Raw genomic sequence first — 24,736 nt, 5'->3', positions numbered from 1 at the left:
TTCAGAAAATGCCTAACGGTACTCGAGTTAACGTATGCTGTAAGAGTATTAGTAAACATATCTGCCAACCGCGAATCGAATCTCACATTGGTGTATCCCTAGGCGATGTATCAAAAGAGAATTCAGTCTAAAATCACATGGAGCGAGGCCCGTGCTATTGGGTCGGTGTGGTAAATGTTTAATCCCCTTGTATGTCAGTAATCTTGCATGACCATGGAACCAAAAACGGATTAATGACGAACAGGATAAATGTTATCATCATGTTTTAATGCGCATGCTAGAATGATTACATACAATGTATTTTGTCATGTATAAGGAAACACAATTAAATACTGATGATGCATCACCTTGGCAAAACAAAGAGCCTGTCCAAAGTCAGGTCTACAGATGAAAGAAACTATCGAGTGTGGAAACAATCAAATTCAACCGGGTGTAATATACTTAATTTCGCACTGTGGTCCATTTGATGAGAGCATAAAATGGAATTGTTTCAAACGTACTCTGTGAACTCAAATATTGTTACAAAGAAAATCAGTAAAATAAAAAATGAATTCAATAACTTTAAAAACAGTTCATTAATTCCTTTAGAAATAAGTAATAACATTTGTACCAAAATTCCTTCATATGTAAATGAAGCAGAAACTAGTAAGGACGATCAGTATAAACCCGCTAACCTTTCATTCTATTTTTTAGGCTTCTTAAATAAGTGTAATGACTCAACTTGCTTTTGTTAAAACTTTGTCAACTTATTGAATGTTTGCATTTAAAAATGATTTTATTATCTTATCAGATTTAGAAAAAATAAATACTGAGGAGGCGTTATCGTTGGCCAAGATTTGTAAAGATCATAAAGAAGTTCTGTTGAAGTCCCCTTATGAAAACCTATGAGAGCTAGAGCTATAAAACTTAATAATCATCGTTTGATAGAGTAATTAGGCAAGGAGTTATGATTTTCATTTTGATTTTGTGTGGATTTTATAGTACTATGAAAACTGTAATTTCTTGGTGAAATTTTAATTTTGACCAAATTTCTTGAAAATATTTTGTACTATATCATACATAGTTTTGAGACTGAATATTATTATGAGAAGATGGAGATGGAGTAAATGAAGAGCAATAACTCTGCAGCATATTTTAGAATTTTTACATTTAGAAACTTATAAAATGGATAGTTCATTGCATATCCTTGAGTACCATAAGAGCTACTGCTTTTAAACTTAAAGTTTATTTATTTTTCTCCATTAACTGAGTAGGAAATATAACCAGAAAATGCTCGTTCGTAACAAGTAGGTTTTACGATAACATATGGATAGACGCCGACTTCTTAGATATTAAAATCAGTCCAACATCAAACAGTATTGTTGCCTTTTACCCCATTCATTTATATGCAGGTTATATGATGAAGATCGAATTCCTTCCGGGAAATAATTCATGTATTTTCTTTTTTTTTGTTGCTTGTTTTTTTTTTTTTTTTTTTTTTTCCGGTAAAGTGCGCGGTACGCTTTCCTATGCAAAATGGCCTAAAATAATGCCAAACAAAAAAAAATAATATTTTGATAAACAAGTATCGTTGATAAAGATCCAGTCAGATTTTGAACGAGGTGATGTATTGATGACGTTCCTTGTGCGGGAAAGGCAGTATAACGCCTGGAAAACGATGATTTTGCTATAAAATCATGAAATAAATGATATTCACAACGGACAAACTGTTCAGGTTTTACATAACCATGTAAAAGAATCAATACCCCACAACATATTAAATTTTTTGTAAAGTTTAACGCTTGCAGATGACAAGTACTTTGCGAAGATCTGATCTAAGATCAGCGTTTTCTGAACCTTTCAGCAAACTATATCTCTTGCTAATCGTTTCAAATTGTATTCAATCAAACAGCAGCCAAACTCTATTTACAATGCAGTTTTTGGATAATACGAAAGTGTTTATATCCGACACATATCCATAAAATGATTACAACTATCGTCGGTTATATTTTTATTATTATTAAACGGGTATTTTCAAAGTATTGAAACAAATTTTGCAAAACTTATCCAATCGCTATGATTTTTTATGTTCTTCTTTTGTTTTTCACACCTGATCTTAGTTTGACATTAGAGTGGCTATCCAGTATGGTATTTATACAGAACACTTCTCAGAAAGCTAAATTAAAACATTCAATAAACAAATCCGCAGAAATGAATGACAAGGTTTTCATTCGACGGCGCCGATGCATGACTGGCTTTATTAACTTGTCATTTTTTTGGTGGACATTCTCGTATTAAAACGATGACGGTTGTGATAACACCTATAAAATTACTTCATTTAATTTCCTATGTTTTAGCTGAAGTTATCTAGGCAAACAATTATACAAAGAGTAGCTGATAACTTCCCTATATCAATCGCATGTCTAAAAAAGATGTCACGACAAAACTGGATCAACCTTTCGACCTGTAATTTGAATATCTTTAGCTTTTACTATTTGAGTTCACCTCGACATATTTTTTAAGAGTAATGAAAAAGTGCTTCAAGGTCTGACACTCGTTGGTGTCTAATTGAATATCGTGTTTATTGTTCAGTAAATTGAAAAAGAAACAACAAGTGTTGCTTTAATAAGTGCATTTTTTCATCTAGAATTTCAAGCACTTTGAAATAGAAATGTTGAAATTGTATATGCAGTTATAAGCGTCGGTTAAACTATGTACTTAACAATGAAATTTATTGGTTCCGTACACGTAAATCTATCTTAAGCAACGAAATATTGTATAAAAATAAACCGTTGTGCACTGTATTGGTCAAGTCTTCGAAATGACGTTGTGGATTCAAAATGTCGTTACCACCAAACATAAAACTTGGTACATATGTGCATTCACGCAGAGTTGTTTTTTAAGTAAATATATACGTAATTAAAAGCGTTATAATAAAGATTGCAGTTATGACTGCCAGACAGCTATGAAGTCATGATATGACAAGTCGCATACTTGGTCTGATCCAAAAGTAATGTTACAAAGCCACCAAAAATAAGTATAAATGAAAGAAAACAACACAATACCGTATAGCGGGTTATTTCTACGGGGTGATATTTCTGAGTTTCTGCGGTCTCTCGGTAGAATTGCAAGAATATTTCCAGCAGAATATTCAGAGTGTTGTAAAATCTATGGAGGTGTAGGAGGAACTTTGATAAAATGGGAATCGATATATGAATTTACAGAGCAAGAATTGGTCTCTTTTGTGGTGGATGTTTGAAGTAACATTGTTATAAGTCAAAGAATAGATATTGTCCTTATAGTAATGGATCTGACATGCATTATAGGGCGTTTGCTTGCAGTATCGTCTTGCTTATAGTACTCATTGATACTAAATACACGTTGTTTGGTATCAGCTGGATCTACGATGAATTTGCCACAGCTGATGTAGCCGAAAATTGTTTTAAAGTGGTATATACGTCTGTTCACGAAAACAAAATTACCGGTCAGTTACCACCAGGGTTGTTTTTTGGAAATGTATATTTGTCGTTTTACCACAGGATGTTATTATTATCGTCAGACATCGAGATGAATCCTTGTCCATCAGAAACGCAGCAAATTTTAGACGCGATAGCAGATTCAAATAAAAATATGAGTAATCAAATTGAACAAGTAAGAAGTGAAGTTATGTCCCTCCACGGGTCAATGGCCGCAGTAAAGACAGAAGTATGTGAAATAAAAATGAAGTTCACACATTTTGAAAGAAAGCAAGTGTTGTTGGAGGATCCGGTGCGAAACTTGGAAGGTAAAACTGAAAATTTGGTCTATACGAACGATATGAATACTTCTGATATAGCGTCATTAAGCCTTGAATACGAACAGTCACGTGATAGAACTGATAAACTAGAAAGACAGATTGATCGCTTGGAAATATTAAACTGTACAAATAACATGCGAATATTTGGATTAGCAGAAAGTAATGACGAATCAAATGAAATGTTAAAAACAAAAATGAAAAATGAAATATTTGCCGTTATCGAACCTGAGGAGCCAGAAAACATCGAATTATCGTTTGCAAAACGTATTGGGTCACCGAATGATGATGCGGATCAGTCCAGATTGTTTGTAGTACAGTTCCAAAACTTAAATGGTAAACTGCATTTATTTGGTATTCGTGATACCTTGAGGGCTAAAGGGATTCGTATTCCTAATGACCTGACGACTTTGCAACGAGAACAGTTAAGGGAACTGAAGATACACGGTAAACGGGGATATTTCAAAAATAGTGTCTTGTGTACTTTACCTAACACAGATTCTGAAAATAGTGTTATTAAATCCCGATCATTTAGGAGAGGTGTAAGACGGCTTGATAAGGCTAACCTCTGTACCGAGGAGACGGAGATAATAGAAGACACCCAGATAAACTAAGAAACTAGTACATGTAGTAAATAGGATGCCGGCCAAGGCCCCTCACATGATGTTTACTGTATATCTTGGAATATACATGGCCTATGCGACAAATTACATGATACTGACTTTTTGAATTTTATAGGGAAATTTGACATTGTTTGCTTACAGGAAATTTGGTTAAGTGACACTAAGTGTTTAACAAATGTTTTACCTGAATATATGTGTTACAGTTGTTTAGCAAAGAAATCTGTATTAGGTGGTAGAAATATGGGTGGAATTTTAGTTTATATTAAGCGTAATATTGCAAAATTTGTTGTACGAGTTATAAATAATTGCAATTTTGGGATATTTTTAAAGCCAGACAAATCCTTATTTCATATGAATAAAGATGTCATATTTGCATGTTTATACTTTCCGCCACAAAATTCAAACTTCTATGAGAGTTCCGAATCTGGTATTAATTTACTGGAGGGTACTATCATTGAAAATATGCATTTGTTTGTTAACAGAGACATTTTGATTTGCGGAGATCTAAATGCAAGAACAGGGAATGAGAATGACTATTTAAGTACTAATGACAATATTCCTGTATTACAACGATTTCTTGATATTATTGATGATAACATACCTACATTTAGAGCTAACAGAGACAGTAAACTAAATTAATATGGTAGAGACTTACTAGCTTTTTGCAAAAGTTATAGGTTGTTGATAGTAAATGGTAGACTTGGGACAGATAAGGATATTGGAGATTATACATATTTAGGATCAAATGGATGTAGTACAGTAGATTATTTCATAGGCACAAGCGGCATATTTGATGATATTTTAAATTTTAACATTGAAACTAGGACTGACAGTGATCATTTACCAATATGCCTTAGTACACAAAGTTTAGCTTCTAAAATGTGTCTAAATAAAGTCAAAACAGACGCAATCAAAACAAACAAATTCAATATTAATAGTGAAAATGCTGCTGAATATAAATCAGTGTTAACGGAGGGTGTATTAAATGGTATTTTTGATATTATTGATTCAAACACTGATGACATAGCAGTTAGTATAGATGATATAATTTCAAGTTTTGAAAATGTAATAATCAATTTTACAGAGAAGTTTAGAGAGCAGAAAAATGTTTACATCAATAAGGACAGACAGAAATGGTTTGATTCAAAATGTTCAAAGTTAAAAACCAGATGTAACAAGTTACTACGAAGCTGCAGAGTAAGTAAGAATGTACGTGAATTAAATGTTTACATTTCATGTAGAAACGAGTATAGAGCTAAAAAATAAAACGTCTGACGAATAAAAATGTGGCGGAACCTAATATTTCCATAAATGAATGGTTCAATCATTTTAAAAATGTATTTAGTTCTGAAGATGGTGTTTATGTACAAGAAGTTGAGTATGATACCAATATATACGATAGTGTCGAAAATATTCTATTTAATAGCGATATAACTGATGAAGAAATTAAAGATGCCATACATGATATAAATCCAAGGAAAGCCTACTCTAGTAATTTGATAGCTGAACATTTTATATATGGAATTGATATCATTTTGCCATATCTGAGACAATTGTTCAATAGAATATTTAAATCAGGAGAATCCCCTAGTACATAAAAAGGGTAGTTTAAATGAACCTGACAATTATAGGGGCATATCACTGGTCGATTTATTAAGTAAAATATATATAAGTAGTTTGAATAAATGTATAAACTTCTATGTAAATGCATATGATAAAATTACAGAGAGCCAGGCCGGTTTCCGTTCTGGTTATTCCACAGTTGATCATGGTTTTATTCTATATTCTATGATAAGCAAATACTTGTGTAGAAAATGTAACAGTCTTTATGTAGCCTTTATCGTCTTTAAAAAGGCATTTGATTCTGTACACAGAACAAAACTTTACCAAGCCTTAAATCAAAGTGGTATCAAAGGTCATTTATTCAAATTTATACAAGCAGTATACAATACAGTTAAGGCTTGTGTAAGAAACGGATCTGTCTGTTCAAAAATATTTGACTGCCCTATTGGACTAAGACAAGGATGTAAGCTAAGTCCAATCTTATTTTGTTTATTTATCAATGAATTAGCATCAGTAGTAGAAAATTGTGGATCACATGGTGTTCAGTTGAGTCCAGATGTGGTTGAAGTGTTTACATTAATGTTTGCAGATGATGTTGCCCTTGTTTCCGACACAGTGGTAGGATTACAGAAACAATTAAATGATGTGCATCAATATTGTATAGATTGGCATCTGTCTGTTGATATTAGCAAGACAAAAGTAGTTGTATTTAAAAATGGTGGTCAGTTGTCAAAAAATGAAAAATAGTTTTATGACGGTACTCGTATTGAAACACAAAATTCTTTTATGTAGGTAGGTTTACATTTCACATGCCGTATGTCATTGTTTAAAATGGCTGATTGTATAGCTTCAAATGCTAAAAGGGTTATTGTTTCCCTCTTGCAGAGTTTAAATGGTGTATTACCTATGTCACACAAAACATATTTTAAGATACTTATATACTAAAGTTGTACCTGTACTACTTTATGGGTCTGAGTTATGGGGAATCCATATGATGGAAAATACTGAAAGAGTACATATATATGCATGTAAACGTTTCTTAAATGCTTCCCTTAAGGCATGTAATGAAGCTATTATGGGAGACTGTGGTCGATATCCTATGTATATTGTAGCGCAAAAAAGATGTATTAAGTACTGGATCAAGATTTTAGAAATGCTTGACTGTCGATATGTGAAAAACTGCTATAACATGTTATTAAAATTAGATTCCCTTGGATACAGTAACTGGGCCAGTGTTATTAAACGTAATTTGTACAGTAATGGATTTGGATATATTTGGGAAAGTCAAAAAGTAAACAATCAAAATGTTTTCATATATACTTACTTGCAACGTCTAAAAGACCAGTATCTGCAAATGTGGAACACAAAATGTGCTGGGAATAGAAAATTAACATATTACCATGTATTTAAGACAAATTTTGATGTTGAAGCATATGTAGATGCTATAGATATAGTTAAGTTTAGATCAAGTCTCGTCTCTCTAAGATCATCATCTCACCAACTGTTAATAGAAAAAGGAAGACATTTAGGTATACCTAAAAATGATAGATTATGTTTTTATTGTAAAAATTGTGTCAAAGACGAGTACCATTTTTTACTTATTTGTCCAATATATAGAAATATACGACAAAAATATCTGCAAGAAAAATATTTTAGATACCCAAATGTTAATAAATTTTGTATTTTGATGTAAAGTACCAATGTTAATATTATAAGAAACTTGGCAATGTACATATATTATGCATTTAAGTTAAGAGCGGAATATAGTGACAATAGGTAATATGAAATTTGTATAATATGTGACGAACTGAATAATTACTGTATTATTTGTGTGTCATATTTAATAAAATGTCAGCTGGGTATCACACAAGTATAAACTGTATGCATGTATTGTATTAGCTTAGCTATGTAAATATTGTGTATATTGGCCGGAGGCCTTCATGCTTGTTGAAATCAACTAAACTAAACTAAACATCCAGCAAAGATTTAAAACGCAAAATGTCTGCATTTTTTCATCAACGTTGTTCCACGCTGTGTTTACCTAGGTAATTCGAAGTTCACAATGGCATGGTCTAATTATTGGAAATTACCGTCGCCATCTAACAATTACCGATAATGGTATAATGAGGTGTGATGGTCAATCAAAGTCCTAACTGTTAATCCGTCAGTAAACGTTTTACTTTTGTGAATGAAATAAACTGAGTGAATTTCACTTGTCTTGTCCTTATCAATCCCTTCTCAAGATCTTCCGAACTATATTTCAGTAATCTTCATATATTAAGTGTAACCGTTATGCTAATATACCGTAGTTTGCAATCGTTGTTTGTGCAATTGTTGTTGGACTTATATTTTTTCAATTCACATGCTATTATATCCTAAAATGTATTTACTAAATACAAAGTCAATTTATAGCAGTAACCAGTAATTTAGTTTATTGTTTTCATACGCTATCATTCTCACAACGCACGATCATGCGAGGAATTACCTCCTCCTTTGCATCGAAAACGCGAAATTTCTCTTTTATGTGAAAACGCAGAAAATAAACACGAAGAAATGTATTTCATATTTTTTGGGGCCAATACGCAGAATGTTTTGACCGCAGAAATAATCCGCTATACGGTATATTGCCAAGTTACCTTAATAAAGCAATACTTATTGAATATGAAACGCAATGTAACGATGATCACAGCACGCCACTGGCGTAACTGACGTCAGAAAGGACATCGGACATTATGCTATGGATTTTGCCCAAATTTCAATGCAATTTCATGACTATACAATCTGAATATTTTATATAATGGCTTTAAATACTCATAAATAAGTTATATACCTATCAAACTGTCACAAAAAAAGAGAAGTTTATTTCATATTCGTTGTCTTGAAATTCGAACAGTTTGTGACTGAGGGTCATATTTTATGAAAAATGTAAAATGTGTATTTTTAGTGAAATAAGCATATGCATTTATGGTTTGTCTATTAAAAAGTGTATTAAAACAATAAATAAACTCTTACAATTCAGATTATCAGTTTTATTAACATTTTAAAAAGTAACTTAAAAGCGAAAATTAAAAGTGGGACGAAACTTTTGGTGATACAACTGTACTGTTAATTCTTTCCACCTGAGCGCCCATAATAACTGATGCATTGATTATAGCTTATTGTTAGTTTTCTATACATCTATTAGTATACTTTATTGACGCATACAATACACACGTACAAGTGACCGGGCATTATAGGGAGGGTTATAATATTATATTGAATACATACAATGGTGAAGCTGGCCTAAACATGTTTTACATACATTTGAGTAGCTGGCCTTTTACAGTTGTAGCGGAGGGGTATAGGGGACTATCTAGGCAACTGCAGGTTCGGGGATGCATGCGTTTAAGCATTTTATGACACATTTGGGCACATTCCAGATGCATCGTTTGCTCTTTTCAAGGTCCCTATATATTATATTTGGTGTGTTTGGTTCTTCAGTCTTCGAGATCTTGTGTAGGCACAGTCCTGCTGTGCTTAATAATAACGGCTACGCCACAGAGCCATTCACATTTAGCCTATACTTTTTAATGTCTAGCAAACATTTAAATGTACTTTCTTACACAATGCAAAATAAAACAACACAATAGAACAACATAATGATACAATGTAGTAATAAAATTCCGTCTGGTCCAAAGGAACAGAACTTAACTAGGTAGTATCAACATCTATGTAGATATTCTTGGGGTGTCAGTGTTAGTTCCTTGAAGATCGTTACTATTTCGGGCGGCTTCGGAATAAGTTTCAGATGTGTAGGTGAATTGGTGTTAATTCTGGTGGTGTCAGTGTTAGTTCTTGGGGCGTCAGTGTTAGTTCTGGAGTATCAGTGTTAGTTCTGAAGGCAACAGGGTCAGTTCATGAGTTGGTGTCTAGTGTAGTTCTGTTAGAGTTGAGGATGATGGATCCAAACTTTCTTTGGTTCGAATTCAAGCAAAGGTTGTTCTTAAAATGCATTCTAGGTGTGCCAGTATTGTGTCTTACAAAGGGTAAAAAGGAATTTGCACCACAGTGGCACTATTCCCATAGAAGTTCGTCTATATCTCATTGTCATGTTTAGGTTAAAGACACATACATCTAGTTGCATATGTCTAAGCACCTTGCTTGGTCCATGACTTGCGACAGACACAGTTGTCTCAATCCTGATAGCACTCAATCGACGGACTTAGATTGTCAAAAGGCAGCAGACCAGATTGTAAAATTTATACGATATACTTATCAGGATCAGTCTGCTTTCAAGCATGACTTCTATGTCCATTATTTATCTATTATAGTGTTTTCTATGTTTGAAATAATTACAAAAACAAATAAATAAGTAGATATGCAAGGTTTACGAGACACAAGCAATAAGTGTAAAATTATTTTATGCAAAATTAATTTGCTGACACCCTGTATGTAGATTTGTTTTCCATTTTTATCACTTTTCCCCCTGTGACCACGTACCATTTGTTCAGCATACATATATAATAACTATTTACAAAGGCATGTGGAATATTTTGTTGCGTCACTGGGGGGAAAGATGTTTAAAACGTAAAAATGATTAATGCTCACATTTCAATAGAAATTAGAATGAGAAATGTCCACAAAGTCATCGTTTTTGTTAACAAACTTGTAAAATTTAGTCGAATATATCAAAAAATGGTCTTTAACTATCTGCATTATGCTATTTCAGACGTCTAGCCCTTGGTCAGTTTTTTACATAACTGGATAGGCAATCTGAATAGGATAATGTCCGTGGTCCTTGTAGTTTTGGTAACTATATCTCTACAAAAGGAGCTTTCACCTAAAAGGATAGCACTATAGTTAAAACGAAATGATCACCATTTAAATTATCATCATATCAAAGATTCGGTCCTAAATAGAAAAACAAAATGTTGATCGATTGAAAACAATTATAGATTTCGCAACTGAAAATGTAGGCATTCGTTTAAAGCCATCTGCTGAATACATGATGATATCAGTATTTGATAAGCATAAATATCACTAACACATCTCATTCAAAAATTCATTTTTACCTGTTGACATAATAACCCCACATACTTTTTTCAATAGAAGAAACGTAATTAAATGTACAAAAAATGTTTTAAAACTATTTTGTAATTATTTTGACACAAAATAATGCTTCAGAATAGAAAGAAAAAAAGTTAAACCTTACACAATTGGTATTTGAAACCGCAAAAAAAAGAAGAAAAAGGACATGTGACAAATTGTTAAGTTTAATATCAGAGCAGATACTTCTCAATGACTTATTATACAACTGGACAATGCAACTAAAATGTGGCAAATTTTATTCTCTTGTAAAATTTAGGTAATAAAGATTCAGTCTAAAAAGGAGTATTTTAAAGATTACAACTTTTCATCTATGAAAATGATTAGAATCAGTAGAAATAAAATAGTTTTGACATTCACTATTTCAGAATAAATTTATTAATTATGACGTAATGAAGATCATTAGTATTAGCAGTATCTAAGACAGAAAGAAAGAGGAACTCTAGAATGCCATGCCGTTACTAATCTGTTATGTTTTATTGTTTCTATTTCTACCGAGTCATTAGTCCTAGCATTATTTCATCAATGATATTTTTTGAAAGGGTATGTTGATACTCAGAAACCCCAGTTAAAATTCATGGGTCTACTATACATTTAAAATTTCACTAAAATGACAACGACTAAGATGTTAAAACCAAATAGGAATATCCACGTTTGAAGAACACAGTCTTTCCATGTAGAAACCCGACAACAGTGTATGTATGTATGATGAAATAAACACAATACAAAACACAAATTCTAAGTTCAAATTATACAGATGACTCAAAAGATCTTGATCTGCTATTTATCATAAAAGATATGCCAGTTTCACTCAACACATAAAAACATATTAACTGTCACTTTAGAAAGTTATAAACTGGGACTTTACCGAAGTCGAACGTTTTAGTTACTGGTCAGGGTTCTAAATATTGCTTCTTATGATGAGCATACCTTAATCTGAACTATAGAAAAGTAAAGCAATATATAATTGAAAGTGTTTCTGCTTAGACAATAAGATATTTTCGTAAAGATAAAGATATTATAAGCTATATGTTGTGCATTGAATTGTATCTTGGTTTAAGGGACGAGAATAAGCCTAGAATATGTTCCATGATTTCACCATAGATAGAAGTATTTTCGGTAAAAATCATTAAAATTCCGATATTTTGGACTTGATTTCAATAAAAGTACATGCATATAATGTAGATCATTAACATATTCTATAAATGTACATTTAACCGCCTCGATAGCGTAGTGGTAGAGCGTCCGCTTTGAGTGCTGTAGGTCGTGGGTTCGATCCCCGGTCGCGTCATAACAAAGACGTAAAAATTAGTACCAGTAGATCGCTTGCTTGACGCTCAGCATTAAAAGGGAAACTGGCCTCTTCTCTCATACCATCGTGGCGATGGAGTCCATCAGGAATGAGGTGTCGAGAGTGATTAATGTAAGTTGTAGAACTTTCTTATCAATCGACCTAAAATAATTTAGATATAAACTAAATATACACACATATGTCTTACAATTCACAGTTTATGACAAATATCACATAGTTCACGTATCTGAGTAACTATATAACAAACGAAAATGCAAGACACATTTGTTTGGCATTAAAGCTTCAGGGCAGGTTCGTTCAAAATGTTTCAATACAGAGGGCATATCTTTTGTATTGTTTCACATATTCATTTCCATTTGGTATAACATATAACCGTTATTCACTAAAACTTTCTTATTTAAAGCTTTTGATACTGGAACAAATAATAACATATCTCCTTTACATAACCTCAACATATGAATAATGATATGTAATAAAAGTTTCCTTTAGCTGTTTGACAAATAGGTCAACATTTTGAATTTGAATATGTCATAATGTTTTACCGTTTGATTCTTAAACTGTTGATGCATATTCTACTCTTACTACTTTGTATCTTAAATAAAACTGCAACTTTTTCTTTGAAACTACAGTGGCTTAAATATAGCACAAGTTCAACTCTTATATTGTTAAGAAAAATAAGTTTACTGCGAATTCAAAATGAAAAAAATAATATATATGCTACATAATTAATTGCGTATAGTTTTAAAAGCCTTCCATTTTTATTAAGAATGCTTTTGTTTACTCTCTTCTTAGGTCCTACTTCTATCTTCTAGCTTCCTATTTCTTTGTTTTTACTTCTAAGTTTTAAGTTCTTAAGAATACTTCCATTACTTATCATGCACAGCGTATTGCACAGCACATGTTACTAATAGGTTCTGATGTTCGTTAGATGAAAATCAATTGGTCGTGAACATGTTTTGGTGAGTAAAGAGCAAACTGCTCTAGATTCAAATTTGAAGGAAAGGCAAATTACATACATGTATATGTTTACAATTCAGCCGAAGTAAGTATAGAAAATGTAGCTTTTGGTTTATAGCCATGAAATATTACAATTACAGATAAATTTTTATTCATGTTTAAGCATGTTTAAGAGTCCCATAAAAACCGTGAAGAAAGACAATTATTCTGAATTAAACATCCAAGGAATGAAGAAATACACACGGACAGAAGAGTTATTCCTTTTGCCAGAATTCAAAATATATCTCAATATTACAGTAAAATGCATGATGAACACCCGTGGCTTTAAGTGTCCGTTTTGTACGTATTAGATGTAAGTCTCTCATGAAATAGAAAAGCAAAATGGTGTCCGTTGAAATAGAAAAATAATAAAAAATGTGTAGTTTCTCATATTTGTTTTATTCAAGAAAGTCTATCAAAACTAGATATTAAAGGAAACATTTGAATACCTTTTAAGAATTTATTATAATTATATTATATAAAAATATATGTGTACATAAATTCAAGGCATTGTATTTAATTTTCATTTGTTATTTTTTCATTTATACTTCTTAGTTCTTACTTCTAACTTTACTTTTTTATATTTACTTCTTACATTGATGTTTGGAAGTGTCAGTGTACAAAATCGAGAACATTATGCATTTCAAAGCGCGTTTTAACAACACAAAAATGCAAACGTTACAGCAATGTGTGAATTTCTTTTGATGGCAGACTCGAACAAACTTTTGAGACAAAGTTATATGAAACAGAAATGTTGAAACGAACATTTTCTTTGAAAACGCATTTTGAAGCAATGCGCATTGCAATAGAGTAATAGATAAGATAAAATGAAAACAATGTGTAAAAAGTGTTATTAAAGAGAAATTCAATTTGTTCAGACATATTTATTTTCAATACTCTAAAGACTTATGTAAATCTAACATACTGTAAAATCGGGTAAAAAGCGTATACGCTTATAATTAGTTTTAGTGGCACTCTAATACACCCTTTTGATAAGCACTTACACTTAAGCCAAAACTATGCGCTTATAGACAAGCCGTGTGTGCCAATCTTTGATATAACTGGAAAATTGACATTGCTTACCTCGGTTAAGAGAGCGAAAGCAAAACATTGGCATTAGCATGCGCAGTGAACTATTTCCATTTATTGCATACAGTATTTATACATAATGAAAGCATAACAATATTATTGTATATAATGTTCAATCGCTCATGCCATTCAATCACTGTTCAACACTAAGATTATAGCGTTCAACTACCATATTTACTTGCACACATGCACTTGAACTGTATGTGATGAGAGAGGCTAAAGGGATGTCGTCGTTGTCGTTTTAGTGTTCAAATTATACTACTTACATGCGCGGTATTGTTTCCCACATCTTTCGTAAAATTCAACAATTTCTATTTTCTTTTTCCCTCCCTAGAGTAAGATTTTGCTAAGCGTCATTTTACTCATATTGTTTTCACAGATTATTACAAGAATGACGAACTGTAATGACAACGCATGATTATCGTAAACGATTAACGTTTTACAAGACAACAGACGTTAAAATATTTGAACATTTATTGGCTATTCAACAGGTAAGAACACTTGTCACATGTATTCATGATAAACAATTATCACGATATGATACCGTTAATTACGTCTTTTTGCTGCATCTGTTGTTTGTTTACCACTATTCGGATATGCGTCTACTTTCGAGACAAAATTATGGAAAGGACATAAAATGGGCTTATTATCCCATACGGAATAACGGTAAGGCTATATGCGCTTACTTTTGATATGCTCTAATATTCGAGTATGCGCTTATATACCAGATTTTACAGTACAGTTTGTGATAAATACAAAAAGTAATTTGAGTTGGATCGAGGCTGTATGCCTGTATGAGGGGATTAGTACAGACTTCTGACTACCGATTTCGCACTTCAGACTTTTCATACTATAAGCATACGGAAGTCAGAAGTCAGAAGTCGGAACTCGGAACTCGGAAGTCAGAAGTCGGAAGTCAGAAGTCAGAAGTCGGAAGTCTGAAGTCGGAACTCGGAAGTCGGAAGTCAGAAGTTGGAAGTCGGAACTCGGAAGTCAGAAGTCAGAAGTCGCAAGTCGGAGGTCAGAAGTCGAAAATCGGAAGTCAGAAGTCGGAAGTCGGAACTTGGATATCAAAAGTCGGAAGTCAGAAGTCGGAAATCTGAAATCTGAAAATACTGATTAAAGTTTTTCATGTAAGAAAATGTATTATAACTATTTCTTAAAGGAATATTGCTTTGAAAGTTTCTGTTTAGCTCGTCTATTCAGAGAATTGTCTAGCTATTCTACTCCCCATGGCGTCGGCGTCGGTGTTGTTAAAGTTTTGCATGCAAGTACATATGGCTATCATTTAAAGGTATATAGCTTTGAAACTTATTTTTTTCTTTAAAATCCAATTACAAACCTCACTGGGTCACATCCAATAACTTTGACATATGTTTAAGCAAAATTATGCCCCTTTTGGACTTCTTGAATTCTGGTTAACGTTTAACATGCATGTTACTATCCAAAACTAATACACATATTGAATGTGAAACTTCACATGTGCCTTTTGGGTTATGAAACTATGTTATAGCACCAAGTCCCAAAACTCTGACTTGCATTTTGGCCAAATTAGGCCCCCTTTTGGACTTCCCGGTTAAGGTTTTGTGTGCAAGTACATATAGCTATTACGTAAAGGCAAATTGAGTTGAAGCTTACATTTTCTTTTTCTAGATTAAAAACCTAACTCACTGGTTCAAGTTGCATAATTCTGTCATGTATTTTTGCCCCTTTTATAAAACAAACTAGTCGTAATATCCCTGATTCAGGGACAACAATTCGATTAGTCAAGCATTGGCTGTCTTACGGACATTTCTTCTTATAACTAGAATGCATATTCCAAAGGTCTAGTACTTCCGTACTCGTCTAGTATGAAAAGTCTGAAGTGCGAAGTCGGAAATCGGAAGTCGGAAATCGGAAGTCGGAAGTCGGAAGTTGGAAGTTGGAACTTGGAAGTCGGAAGTCGGAAGTCAGAAGTCGGAAGTCGGAGATCGGAAGTCGGAAGTCAGAAGTCAGAAGTCAGAAGTCAGAAGTCGGAAGTTGGAAGTCGATAGTCGGAAGTCAGAAGTCAGAAGTCGGAAGTCAGAAGTTATAAGTCAGAAGTCGGAAGTCACCACCGGTCTATGCACATGTCGTTTTCATATTGCTGATATATATCAAGTTTCATTTGATTAAGCTTGCAACGTTAAGAGATATTCATCAATTGAGGAGTTCGTATCTGTTTTGTATGGAAGACCTGGAGGGACAATTGATTTCCGTACTTCCCACTTCTGCATTCTAACTTTTGCACTTCTCACTTCCAACTTCTTGACTTCCTACTTCCTACTTCTAACTTACGCACTTCTGACTTCTAACTTCCACACTTCTGACTTCCAACTTCCTGACTTTCGACTTCAGATTTCCAACTTCCACACTTTTTACTTCCGACTTATTGACTTCTTTCTTCCTTCTTCTACCTTCCGCTCTTCTGACTTCTAACTTCCGCACTTCTAACTTCCAACTTTCTGACTTTCGACATCTGATTTCCAACTTCCACACTTCTTACTTCCGACTTTTTGACTTTTACTTCCCGCTTCTAACTTCCACACTTCTGACTTCTAACTTACAAATCGCTTGTAATTGATAAATTTAGTATAATTTGCAATATCTTCAAAATACAGATATGACATAAACAAAAGACATTCCTTTATACAAAATATGTCTGCATCAACAATACTGTATATCTTTTAAGTTCATCTTAACAATGTAAAGCATATCGATAATATGAAAAAGACAAAGTAAAGGGAGGTAAAAAGCCAGCCTGTGCATTTGCACTTGGCATCTTATATTATTGAAATTATTCAATTATCTGTGAAAAGATTACATCTGTTACATTAGATATGGTAAACTATGTGTGTTATTATAAGTGTTGATCTTTTTGGTCTGATAAAAAGGGAGATAAATACAAAATACGAGAGAGATATCCAGATATTTTGGAATGAACATTCACACTGTACTTATTTTCACCATTTTGGACCGAAATACATCAGTCCCAGTTATGATATACAATGCTTTAATCTTTTCCGTGAATAGAATAAAAGGAAATGTCGCGAAGTTATTTTAAGCTATATTGTTGTTATCATTCTCAAATGTTCATTCTGTGGTGTTATACTGTATTAAATGGTTGTAATCTCAGAGCAATGCATGACAAAAGGCCTTCCTTTACCATTAAAATCTGGACGTTGACTTTCAAATTACTTTGCCATCACTATGTAGCGTTGAAACCACCCTTCAAGTGACGTAAAATTCTTTCAGGCAAGGTAACAACACAACTGGTTTACCAAAGATGTTTGGTTCCACCCAGGCATCTGCCCGTACCTATAATTGATGGCGCCGGAGCTTTTAATTACCATTCAAAGCTTAAAATTTGCCATATTCCTAAATTGTGTTTGTGGGACATAAACCCTAGATCAAAACAAAACTTCTTGCCCCATTTACTGAAGACAATCTGTTGACACATTGACGAAGTGCAGGATATATGGCAACTTTCTATCTGTTATTGCTGGAAAACTCTGGATGACCAAATGAGGACTCAAACTTTCAGAAAAAATCCATTGTTAACTTTACTAGATGACCAGTTAGATTGTCATTAGATAAACCATCACTGAATAGAACATTTACATTTTTGTCATGTAATGTGCTTATCAATGAGTTTTTATTGACATCTTTGAAAATAAGGTTCTGCATAAGAAGAAACATATTTCCCTAGCTATTCTTGCATTAATAATTTCCAGTTTGTAGTACGTTATTTACATATAACTGGTTATCCAGTAGGTATGTCAGTAACGTCCTTTTTAAAATGTAAAAACAGTTCAACATTAACTGGAAAAAGATGTATGAAACATGATTACAAAGTGAACCAATGACGTAGTGAAGCTTTCCTTATCTCAAACATTTCTCACAATACTAAAGCCGCCTTTTAGTTGTGGTTGTCATTACAAACCGGTAAATACGATATAGAAAGGAAGTAGATTTTAAGATTATTTCCCTTACAAGCTAAATATGGTCTAAGAATGCTATTGCAATATCTACAGCTGACAAGCAATTAAGCAGGCTTTGTTGCATAAATGTATTTAATTAAGTAGCCATAACCCATGCAATGTGTATTCACGAAAAGGTTATAATAATGCCTTGTTCAGGACGCATTCATTGGGTTATTGTGATACGTGAGTTCCTTTTGATACTGTTGTCACTCAGTTGTTTGAAGATATTGGATAAAATGTGAATGAAACATCAAATCACGGAAGAACATATACCAATGTTTCTGTATGTGAAACATATAACTTTGTGTAGTTAAACTATGTATTTATTCACATTTTGATTGGTATCTTCCGTAGCATAATGGAGTTTAATTATATATATCTAGGACTGTAATAGTTATCAAAATTTACAAAGAGTTATCAAATACAGTGAGTGTGTGAGGGAAAGGTGTGTGGTGTAATTCGTCATATTTCATACAAATATTCATATTTGTATCCCAATATAGATGCACACATGTTACACTAACAAGTTCATATGCTGAAGTTTGGCTATTGACAATGATTGTTTGTGTTAAACTGAAAACAATTTATTAAAGTCATATCTTACTATTATACTTAAAGTAATTCAAAACTGCTAATGTTAATTCATGTTGCCTTCTACAAAAGTATCTCAATTTATGACACTATCGTATCTATTTGAACCAGGCTTCCAGTAGTAGATTTTGGAAAAAGCTGTACTCTTACAAAATAGATGATGTTAAAAGGAAAGGACAATCAAATAATAACTCCAGATTAATCACCATATTTTGAGTTTTCATACATTATAATACGTATTAAGTGCAGCGGGAACTTTTGCTACACCCTGACAATTTTGATGTATAAATATAATGTTTTTAAATAGTTGATACTATGTTTAAGTTGAAGAAGCATATATTTGGAAAGATAGACTCTTTCTTTTAAAGGATGACCGCATTTTACCATTGAAGAATTAGGTATTTCAAAGACGATTTGCTAATTGCATTTGAATTATTTTATCCGTGTATAAAAAATCATTACTTAATAAAATTGTTAAATAAACCGTACAAAACAAGCCTTTTCCATTTAGAAATATATATTTCCATGTCTTAGTGAAACAAAACAGGTTTGTTTGAAGGCTAGATTGAATATAAAAGGACATATATACTGAAATGTAGCAGCCATTTTGAAATTCATGATGGATGCCATAATGATGACCTAAAAAAAACGTCATTAATTTAATTCTTCAAAAGTATCACACAAGCTTTCATAAAACACAACTTTTCAAGATATAGGGAAAAAAACAATATTGCAATTCAACACAGACTATTATTGTCAATGTTACAGTTCATTGCTGTTTTCTGATGCATACTGGTTTGAATTTCGACGTATATGCCTCGTACCATGCTCATAAAATAGATATTATCTCTACGAATCGGCCACATTAAATTAGAAGATACGATACGGAGGCGACATCTTAGGAACGGTTGAGCACGACTATTTAATTACGAAAATTAGATTCTATTGATAAATGTAAACTTAATATGTCCGTAGCTTTAAGGAATGTTTTATCATATTATTGAAGCAATGCAGACGGTATAATTACCTTTCTAATAAAAGGTTTCAGGAAAACGATCACAGAATTGATGCCATATTATAAAATATGTGACAGACATGAAAAAATAGCAGCATAAATATGTTGTGTCCAAATTTATAAAGATATAGTATCAGATGTTAAAATGTCACCTTCAAGATTTATGTTGTTCTTTTTCATAATGTAGGAAATGTTTTCGTTTGTTGATAATTGAAATTTAAAAAAAAAAAAAAGAAGAAAAACAATATAAATTTATTATGTGCATTTTAGTTGTTATTATTATTATTATTATTATTATTATGTTTCTGACTATACAAACACTCCTTTATTTGATAAAATAAATAGAATAGACTCAATAGTGTAAGTAACGCTATTGAAATTAGATGCAGGATAGAAGAAATTTAGCTTAATTGCATACGAAACACATTAAAATATGTAATTCAACGATACTGGTATATCATTATAGATATCTGATATCAATTGCAATCCTTTTTTTGTAAACACAGGCATTCGGTTACGTCAAAATTTGACTTACCAAGACTCCGGATGTGTCGAAAGGGATTTTCAGTCCCGTCAATAAAATTCAAGTGCATTGTAAACTCGGTAAGTCGAAGTGGGTAAAACATGCGATAAAATTTCACACATCTCATTGTGAAGGTGGTTGGTTTTTAACACATGTCCATGTTTATTGCCTAAACAAAAAGCAGTGAAGCCGACATATCAAAGGTGCAACGATTATCAAAGTGAGATAATGTCATACTACCATAATGATAATTGTTTGATTTAAACATAAGATTTCTTAATTAGCGGTCATTTGTTTTTGAGACGTTATGAAAACTGCTTTCAATTTCAACTAATGAATTAATTAGTTTGAACAGCTGAGATCTTAAATAAGTATTAATTAGAGGTAATCGCAATGAGAATGTATAAAAAATAACTTCTTGGGGGAAAGCATCGTTCGTTCAAAATCAGATCGAAATGCTTTCAATCCTCCGGGAGAGAAACGTGGTACAAAAAGGAAACTTGGCTCAAAACATTTTTTTCGAAAAACTGAAAACTTTCATAAACACAAACTGTGCGGGATCGTGTACGCGTAAAGTGCCGACAACGTATCCACGGCATCAAGGAAACAATATTTTCATTAAATCTTTTCGTTACTAAACAAACTTTTTCTCATTATTTCGTATATATTCGTCCATCCTCATAACTCGAATTTCGGATATCTCGAAATAAAAAGCAGGGTCCCTTAAAATTCGAGATACCGAGTTTCGACTGTATAAATGTCAGCAAATAAAAGATACACTTTTATAAGAAAGGTAGTATAATTCCTATAGTACATATATCTATCCGGGATACATATTCTATAACAGATGTTGCAGTTAAAAGATTCGTTAAGCTTTAAGTTTCCTCTGTGTATAGCATGAACACTAACACATTAAATATTTAGAATAACATAACATAGTAATTCAAATACATTATCAAAGTTAATACTTTTATAAACGTTGTAACATAGCTTACTGTCAACCACAATTTTACAACAGGTAAATCAAAACAACGTAGCGATTCATGTTTCGGATGAACAAATGCATGTCTCAGTTTACGTTCTTATTAATTATGATCGATAAAACTATTGAAATTAGATCATTTTCAAAAGAAACGGAAACGGTGCATTATTTTTTTTTTTAAATAAAGTTATTAGAATTGTACCGACGTTTAATCTAGCATCACACATTGGGAAGCAATTTAGATGTAACAGAAACTCTCGGTACACTATCCATACCAGAAGTATCAGGTATATGTTTTTCTTTTTGTATAATTTAAATCTTTTCGTGACATCTTTGATTATAAGAAATATGACAAAACCAAAATCATATAGAAGGATGTGGTTATGCGTGCTCAATGTCTCTTTGAGAAATAGCTTTGTGATGAGGAATTCCCTACCCCTTTCCGTGATTTCGTACGCCCCTACCTTCCAGCAATTTAAATATAAATCATTACCTCACGATTTCAACTTATTAAAGTGCTAGTGCTTATGAAATATTTGAGTTTCATTATCACTAAAAAGGCAATAAGTATACTTTTTTATCATTTGAACAACATTGTTGTTTTCATTTATTCGACTTTTGACACTGTTAATGGCTTTGAAATTCTGAGCAAAAAACTGCAATTTCAGTAAGTTGTATAGGCTAAAATCTACAACGACATATAAGACTCGAAAGAGGGTGACGAGATATATACATAGAAACAGTATACAATTAAAATACATTTTCAATCTTCTTGATTTTCTGTTTTATTGGTATATAACAATTACTTTAGATAGCTTTCTTTACATGTACTCAGCGAATTAGCTGCTAAGTAGATTAAAAGTTAACTAGGATGAATATCCAAGAGTAAAGCCTGCAATTCAACAATGCAGCCTCTCTAAAGTGCAAACAACAACACGCGTACGTGCAACAGATTATTATAAACACGGGTGGTAAACGCGCAATCCAATTCCCACTGGGAATACGCTAAAAATGGGTTGCGCGACTTCCGGTGCTGGTGTTGCGCATCAATATATACAAAATCGAGGTAGGTGGGTTTTTGTTTTTGTAAATAATGACACATTTACGAGTGATTTCGAAAAAAAGAAAAATGCTATTCGAAACAAAAATGAATAAAGATCATATGTGTGAAATACCAACTTATTAATTTAAGAATCGGCCCTGTTATCACGAAAACTCTGCTGGCTCGAGCTGTCAAAAAAGCATGGAATTATGAAAAAAAGCAAATTTTCTAGCTCTTGTGCCTTCTTTCTGGAAATGTGACGCTTCTAATGTGTTTTTAATGATTACCATTCAAAACCTGTTACTGAAGGAGCTCTTATCCTGTTGTAAGGGCTCGCTTTAGCTTATGTCTTGTTGGTATATTAATATACTTGTTGCGATTTAATTTCCTTTTGGATCCTTTCAGTTTTGCACATGGAAGAAGAAGGTCGTTTGCAAATAGATGCGAGGGTTGATTTTGCTTCTTATCGAAAGAATCCTCGATTGTTTATACTTGCTGATGTTTAATATATGGACTTAATTATTCTATGCGCATTTAGATATTGTGAGAGAATACCTAAATAGTATTTTGAGATTTGTTTTGAGTGATTTAAATCTGTAAGTTATGCAGTTTATATAGCAGGGAGGTAGGCTGGTATTATTTGCTTATTTTTGATATAGTTGTATTTACTGTACGGATATATCTGTGTAATTAACGAAGGATTTAAACATTAAATTGATTAATAGCTTTTCTATTATACTTTGCAGTTATCATAATGACTATTTGTTTTGTGACCTGCTACAATCTAATCCTGGAGTATTGAGGTGTTTATTTGTGTGTTACTGGAAGGTGTACACTTAAACGAGAGGTAAAAGAGCAGGTCGATATCCGAAGGTAATATGAATTATTAAATAGGTAATATGTCTTGCAAATTTATGTAGGTAGTTATGTGGTTTCCCACGCGAATTTTGATTACAATGCATTCCTTTTTAATGCAGGGTTAAAAATAGACATGTGTAAACATCACTGCTAGCAGTGTAGCAGACGATTTCTGTATACAAGTGGCGAGTTATTCATGAGTCTGTTAAGCTATATGTAGTATAAACACGTGGAAGAGTCTATTATTCATGATACCTGCTTACAAACAGAGTAGGGTTTAAGCAACTTTATCAGATTTAATCTCGCTGAAAAGTATTTTCTTCTTAAGTGAAGTAATTAAACTTCCATTTCACATATATATTAAGCAAAGTGAAATTTTCATGAGCACGGATCAAGTGATTAAGTGCGCATGTGTGATGAAAATAAGTAGGTTCACTTTTCAATATACCACCGTTTCTTGCAGTATGTTTGTTTTTAGTCCTGATGGCTAATGTATATGGTTTGTATAGAAGAATATTGTTAATAAAACAATCAAATGAATAAATATAAAGCAAGTTGGCTTCCTACAAAAAAAAAAAAAAAAGTAGTTATAACTTATTGACATTTGTAGAAGGATGACTGTTTTTCAGATCTTAATCTATAGTTAGCCTTTCAGATCATAATCTATAGTTAGCCCAATTGCTAATGTCTGATTGTATCAGCCGGTACTGGCTTAGGAAAAAGGGTGCCATCCTTATCCTTTGTATTGGTTTGTAACTGGATTTTGAATTTTATGAAAGTTGCTTTTATCTCCATTGTGTTGGATGGTATTTGATTTTGAATTTATGATTAATGTATATTGACTGTGTTTCGCCCATTTGGCTATATGTTCGATCGTTTCTAATAAAAAAACAGAGAAAGTTAAGAAAGTTGCTGTTATCTCCATTGTGTTGAATGGTACTTGATTTTGAATTTATGATTAATGTGTATTGACTGTGTTCCGCTCATTTGGCTATGTTCGATCATTTCTAATAAAAAAAAAGAGAAAGCTAAGAAAGTTGTTGTTTTCTCCATTGTGTTGTATGGTACTTGATTTTGAATTTATGATTAATGTATATTTACTGTGTTTCGACAATTCGGCTATGTTCGATCATTTCTAATAAAAAAAGAGAAAGTTAAGAAAGTTGCTATTATCTCTATTGTGTTGGATGGTAATTGATTTTGAATTCATGATTAAAGTATAATGACTGTGTTTCGCCCATTTGGCCATGACTGATCATTTCAAAAAAAAAAATGGTTGCCGAT

Source organism: Mercenaria mercenaria, chromosome 8, assembly GCF_021730395.1.
Source record: "Mercenaria mercenaria strain notata chromosome 8, MADL_Memer_1, whole genome shotgun sequence".
Taxonomy (NCBI): Eukaryota; Metazoa; Mollusca; class Bivalvia; order Venerida; family Veneridae; genus Mercenaria; species Mercenaria mercenaria.
Note: the sequence above shows the minus strand (reverse complement) of the source record.